The sequence below is a fragment of the Notothenia coriiceps genome, unplaced genomic scaffold (assembly GCF_000735185.1).
Source record: "Notothenia coriiceps isolate Sejong01 unplaced genomic scaffold, NC01 NC01_scaffold00004100, whole genome shotgun sequence".
Lineage (NCBI taxonomy): Eukaryota > Metazoa > Chordata > Actinopteri > Perciformes > Nototheniidae > Notothenia > Notothenia coriiceps.
The window spans coordinates 329,253-336,179 of NW_011336801.1; the positions used below are offsets into that span (position 1 = coordinate 329,253).

General features: G+C 45.8%; 1 protein-coding gene across 1 annotated transcript in view; it reads right to left on the reverse strand.

Annotated features, from left to right (window-relative positions):
* The window catches only part of LOC104942019 (acetoacetyl-CoA synthetase-like), a 58,655-nt gene that overhangs the window by 31,377 nt on the left and 20,351 nt on the right, over window positions 1-6,927 (reverse strand). The window lies entirely within an intron of this gene.

Genomic DNA, 6,927 nt, shown 5'->3' on the forward strand with positions numbered 1-6,927 from the left:
ACCTACAACCCGCACACAAGCACAGGAGACGAGGAACGAACCCAGCCCGGGCGAGTCTGCCAGTCGAAGTGTGGTAGCTAACAAACACACAGCCAAGTGCAAATACTCACAAGTCCTCGTGGTAACGCAAAAAAAATTGTCGGTAGTAGAGCGTCCCGCCGCACCGGTCGTCCGCCGAGAAATCCGTGTAAATTTCGATCGGTAGTTGTTTAGTCGTGAAAAACCTTGTCCCGACCTTTGTCTCTACGAGCATACCCTCCGTAACCCACAAAGTCGGTTAGCCACAACATCAGGGAAAATCACAGAGAACATCAGGAAATCCCCACCAGACGGCAGAACACTCAGGAACTCACAGAGGAAAATCAGGCGAACATCACAGAGAGACATCAGGGAACTCACCAGAGAGACATCCAGGGAAAATCACCAGAGAGACCACTCAGGAATCACCAAGACGACATCGGAAATCAACAGAGGAGACGAATCAGGCAAAATCCACAGCAGAACATCCAGGAAATCAGAAGAGAAGACATCAGGAAATCACGTCCCCCCAAGGGGCCTCACCCACTAATGCCCGCGCTCTATTCCTTTACTTTTGTTGCCTTTCTTCTGTAAGTTTTAAAAACGTCCCCCCCAGGCGGTCAGAGACCGTACAATAAAACCACCCACGCCGCCCGGGACCTTGGTCCAAACCTTGGGGACCGAAATCACAGAGGAGACACTCAGGAAATCGACATAAAACATCAGGAAATCACAGAGAGAGCATTCGGCAAATCACATAAAAACATCCAGGAAATTTTGGTTAAAGACGAGAGTCCCCGCCCGCACCAGGTCGTTCGTCCGTATAAACGTAAATTTCGAATGGTCTGTGTGTCTAGTTCGTGAAAAACCCTTGGTCCCCGACTTTGGTCTCCCCCTAACACCCCTTTCATAAACCACAAAGTCGGTTAGTGCTCTACCCCCGGAGCGATATGGTGTCGTACAAACATTTCTCCCCCTTATTAGACTACAACGGCAGGAAACTTTAAGGGGCAGTCCAGTGAGTCTCCTTTGATTGAACCCCCTCTTCCTTCGGTAAACCCACCAGAGAGACGGTGAACGCACGGCGCATGAAAGCCTGTGTCTCTCCCTCACAAAAAGACAAAAAGGACTTAAAGTCCAGCGCACCGAGCTTTGGCGGAGGGCTCTAGGGACTTGGATCCTTGTGCCTCAAGTCGCAGTCTAATTTGTTCCTTTTTATCGTCGAACCCGAGGTGACATGAGTAATACTTCTTGAGTACCTCTATAAGTCCTCAACGTGCAGCTGACTGTATAAGACTACCTCGGTGAGGAGGAGGACGGACCGGGGAGGAGGACAGAGGGAGAAAGGAAGAAGGAAGGACGGAGGAGTACGGTCACTAACGTACCCACAAGTCAACCTCCGCCTCAACTAGGTCGTCTCAATGGTTTGCAAGCACGTCGCAAATCGTCCGGTTTCCCGCTGCCATCTTCTTGTGTTGTCTACTCTGTAAAGGTGGCGGAGCAATAAATTTCCTGCGACGTTCACACGGAACTTACTTTGATTTAACACACCAAAATTAATGTTTCAAATGGACTTCTTCCCCTCTATCACGTACAGCCAACAAAGACCCCGAAACGCGAAACCATCTTTTATTGAGGCGGTCTTTGGCAGAAATCCGTATAGTAAAAACTGTGATTTTTACCGTAAAACCATAATTCAACAGAGCCTCTATGTCCATTTCCAGTCTAACTTTACGTTATTGTTAAGTGAACTGCCGACAGGAGCGACATCACGGACATCACAGAGAGACATCAGGGCGGAACCACCAGAGAGAACCATCAGGACATCACAGAGAGACCATCCAGACGAATCAACAGAGGAGCGCACATCAGGGACATCCAGGGAGACATCAGGAACTCACAGAGAGACAATCCCAGGGAATCCCAAGGAAGGCATCAGAAATCACCAGGCAGGACACAGGGAAATCCCGCCGACAGTCGCAGGAAATCACCAGAAAGACCATCAGGGAATGCACAGAGAGACATGCAAGGAATCCACAGAGAAGACTTCCAGGAACTCACAGCGAGAGACACACGGCGGAATCACCAGAGAGACATTCAGGACACATCACAGAGAGCATCAGCGAAATCACAGAGAGAACATCAGGACAATCACAGAGAGACAAGTCAGACGGAAATCACAGAGCAACCATCAGGAATCCCACCACAGAAGAACCTCCACAGAACAATCCCACGGAGCCACCGCGAAAACCTACACAACCACACACACAGACCCCCGACGCAGATCATCAGCGGACCCAATCACAGGCAGACACCGGGAATCCAGAGAAACATCAGGGAATCACCCCGAGAGACAACAATAAGGAATCACAAAGAGAAACACCCCCAAGCATCCCACGCCAGAGACACCAGGAGCGAATCAACAGAGGAGACATCAGAAATCCACAGAGAGACATCAGCGACACAAATCACAGACCAGCACTCATAGCGCGAATCCACCAGCACCAGCAGCCACACACCCCGCACACACAACACAACGAAAAAAACAGCACAACACGGGGAAACAACACAGGGAAACAGCGAGCAATACGAAGAGCACAGGGAATCACAGAGAGACATCGGCAATCACCCCACGACATCCAGGAATCACAACACGAGTCAACCTCAGGCCACAATCCACGCAGAAGCACACCAACTCGAAACTAACCACGCAAGCACAAGGACACCAGGGAATCACCAGCAAGCAGCAACAACAATCAGAATCACAAGTAGCGGGAAGACAATCAGCCGCAACACAGAGAACAACTCAGGGAACACAAGAAGAAGCAGACCATCCAGGACATTTCCCAGGAACCATAGGGAATCACCAGGGAGAGACATCCAGGGAAACATCAAAGAGACAGCCCACTCCCGAACGAAATCCGCAGCACAGAACATACCAGGGAACATCACGAGAAACATCGGGAATCACAGAGCAGACATCAGGGAACTCACAGAAGACATCAGGAAATCGCAGAAGAACGACATCAGGCCGAATCACAGAGAGACATCCAGGAATCACAGCCCACGAGACATCAGGAAATCACAGAGCAGACATCAGGAAAACAGTGAAACATCAAGAATCACCAGAGATACATAGGAAGCGAAATCACAAGAGAACAGTCAAGGGAAATCACAGCGCGAGAGACATCAGGAAAACGTGAGACATAGGGAATCACAGAGAGACATCAGCAATCACAGAAGAGACATCCAGGCGAATCACAGAGAGACATCAGGAATCACAGAGAGCACATAGAAATCACAGAGGCAGGACATATGGAATCAAGACGAGATTATCAGGAATCACAGAGAGCACACAGGAATCCCACAGAGAAACCATCAGGGAAATCACAGAGAAACATAGGGAATCACAGAGAGACATCAGGAGGAATCACAAGAGAAACATGCAGGGAAACTCACAGACGAAGACATCAGGGAACGACAGAGAAAAATAGCGGAATCAGAGAGCATCCAGGGATCACAGAGAAACATCAGGAGAATCAAGAGCGACATCCAGGGATCACTCGATCTGCCTACTTCCACCTCCGCAATATTAACCGCCTCCGCCCATCACTTACACCCAACAGCACCGCCATCCTCATCCACGCCCTCGTTACATCCCGTATTGATTATTGCAACTCCATCCTCTCTGGTCTTCCTCACAAATCCCTGCGTAAGCTCCAACTGGTCCAAAACTCAGCCGCCCGTATCAATACCAGAACTCCTTCCATTAATCATATCACTCCGGTTCTCCAACAACTCCATTGGCTCCCCGTTAAATACCGCATAGATTTGAAAGTGTTGCTCCTCACCTTCAAGGCCCTTCACACTCTTGCACCTCCATATCTCTCTGAACTCCTTCACACCTACACTCCCTCTCGTGCCCTCCGATCCTCCTCTGCCTTCCTACTTCAAGAGCCTTCAGCCACTCTGCACCCCGTCTCTGGAACTCTCTCCCACAAGACATCCGCAATATGGACTCACTCTCAACCTTCAAATCCAGCCTGAAAACACACCTTTTTAAACTGGCATATTCAATATCTTAATAATTTTTCTAAACTGATTGTTGTTTTTAAGTCTTGAATTACTGTGTGATCTTCTTTGTTGCTTGTTTTTAATTATGCTCTGTAAGGTGTCCTTGAGAGCTTTGAAAGGCGCCCATAAATAAAATGCATCATTATTATTATATTTTATTTAATCCTCTAGTAATGATGACACCCAAATATTTGATTTGCTTTAAATCCCGATTAAGATTAAATGTATCCCTAATCATTGTTGATGGTGTGTAGTTAAGTGTTTGTATCTGTGTTTTTGAAATATTAATTTTATATCCAGAAAGGTGTCCATATGTTTCTAGAAGCTCCATAAGCACCGGAAGTGATGTATTCGGTTGATCAAGATAGGCTATGTCATCATCTGCAAAAAGCCCTATCTTATGTTAGAAGTATCCCGTGGCTCCGGTGTCTCTGTTAGCTCTCCCTCGTGTTCGCTAGCTTCGGCGCATTTGTCCATTTCGGGTTGTTCTCCTAATTTGTCTTGCTTTTTATTAGATTTCCGGCTTTTTCTATTGTTTTCGTCGAGTAGTTGACTTTCGTGGGTTTATTCGGGACGGACCTGATACCGGAAGTCCGTCATGTCTGTGTTTTAAATGTGAAGCTTTAGCTAGCAGCTGGATAGTTTAGCTTTGCAATGGAAATATTCAAATGTTGCCAAACTATTGAAAAAGCAAAAAACCATGGTTGAATTTTAAGTGATTCAGTGCATTCTTTAACAAAAATTCTATGAGCATGACCCATGCCATTTAAGGTTAGGAAAAAGACTGAAGAAATAGCAGACAAACAAAGATATTTAATGAAACCAGTACTTGTTATAGAAGGCTTACATGTTCTACATTTTGGAAGTACAATGAGTACTGATCAATATTAAGCACTATATAATAATTAATTAATAATGCATTAGTCAAATTACTATTTAAAGGTGGTTTAAGTGTCTAAACTGCTATTTATTGGCATTGAAAATGTGTTAAAACCGTGGTTTCAATGGTCGATCATCCAAATAAATTGGCCAGAGTTTAAAACATGAGAGAAAGACAGACCCTAAGAGAGTGGGAAAGGCAAACACAGAAAAAACCTACAGGGACCCAGTGCAGGCCTAACAACAGTCAGAGTGAGTAAACAGAGAAGATGTTGTGAGGATATGTGCTGCTTGCAGAAAGGATTAGCAAAGTGAAATCTTGCCCTGACTCATACATACCACATTAGCCTGTAATGACAGATATAAAAGAGTCTCACTATGGGGGGGTGCAAAGTTGTACCTCTGGATCAATTTCAAAATGAACCTGTCCTGCAGATAAACTAAATGGAGGCGATATAAAATACACTAGATGAAACTGGAGAAAGCATTTTAACTGAGGTTTAGAGCCAACTCCACTTATCGTCAAGCCAGGCAATTACAGAACTCCGCTAAATAAAACAGCCAATACAAGTGTACCGCAACTATTCTGTCCAACCCCAAAATAGAAGCAACATAGTAGAATAACCTCAGCGTCTGTTAAACTGGGGAGAAAAGAGCAGAGTTGTAGCACATTGGCAAAGCGTCCCTTCTCCTCACCTGTAAGTTGGTGGACTGAAGCGCTATGACATAACTAGTGGAGCGACTGGCCTGTCTGGCAGGTGCATTTCCTCCTTGCTTTGTTATTCCCTTGTGTTCCCTTCCCTAAATGATTTACCATCTCTCTGGAAATCATCCCTCTCACCTCGTCTCTCTCCACACATCCCCTAAACCCATCATCTCTAAAACCCCACGGCTGGATAACATGCCAAGCCTGCAGATTCTCCACTGTGTGTTCTGGATGTTTAGCTTGAGGTAATTGTAATGTTTTATTACATTATGTAATAGTTTCTAAATGATTCAAACAGACCAGCCAGAGTTTTTTTGCAGGCACATTAGTTGCATATGAACAAGCCCAGACATAACATTCAGCCGCACTCACAGCCCTACACACACAAACATGGAGATATATATTTCTTACTACTCCAATAGGAGCGTAAGGCCTGGGAGAGCAAACCTCAAACAGCGGTGTGTTGTGCCACCAGACAACATTTGAGCTGCTTATGGTTTTCAGCCAAACTACAGCTCAGGGAAAACCCTGCCACATATACACAAAGCACACACTGTACCATACAGACAGGATCACCACAACAACTGATTACAGTGACGATAGACACGGCTGCATAGCAACATATAAAACCATAAATAATCATATTCGTTTTTTTATTGCAGGGAATTGTAAATCTCGAGGGATGAGTTTAAGCAACGCTATATGCAAAGTTGTTATTTATATCTGCTTATTGCGTACTGCAACATTTAACTTTGTTTAGACCAGAGTCCCCCTCAATCTACTACTTAGCAGAAAGCAAGAGGGCAAGTTATTTACGGCCCGTCCACACAGCAGCTTTGAAAAGATCTTGAAAATCTTGGAGGTGGGCGTGTCTGAAAGCTTGGGGATTTTTTGCAAGCAACGCGCCACAACCAATCACATGAATCTCCCGCCCCCGACATACAAAGCAATAGCAATGTTAAAACGAAGTAAACTGGATATAAAATCCCCAAACAGGCGAAAACCTACCAGTTTCACCCACTGTCTCTGCCACCTCCCTCCATGCCTGGTTCCTCCGGTTTGTATCCCGGAGGTTAGAGCGTCTGGTCTACAAAACCGGGGCGTGATTTGCCCAAAACTACGTGATAATCCTATGTTTCTCCTCCACCTCCTTTGTCTAAAGGTATGAACTAAAATATTCGGGAACTGGTATGATACGGCTAGGTCTCAAGATAGTTGATCTCCCAGCCTTCAGACACGGTTTGATTGGC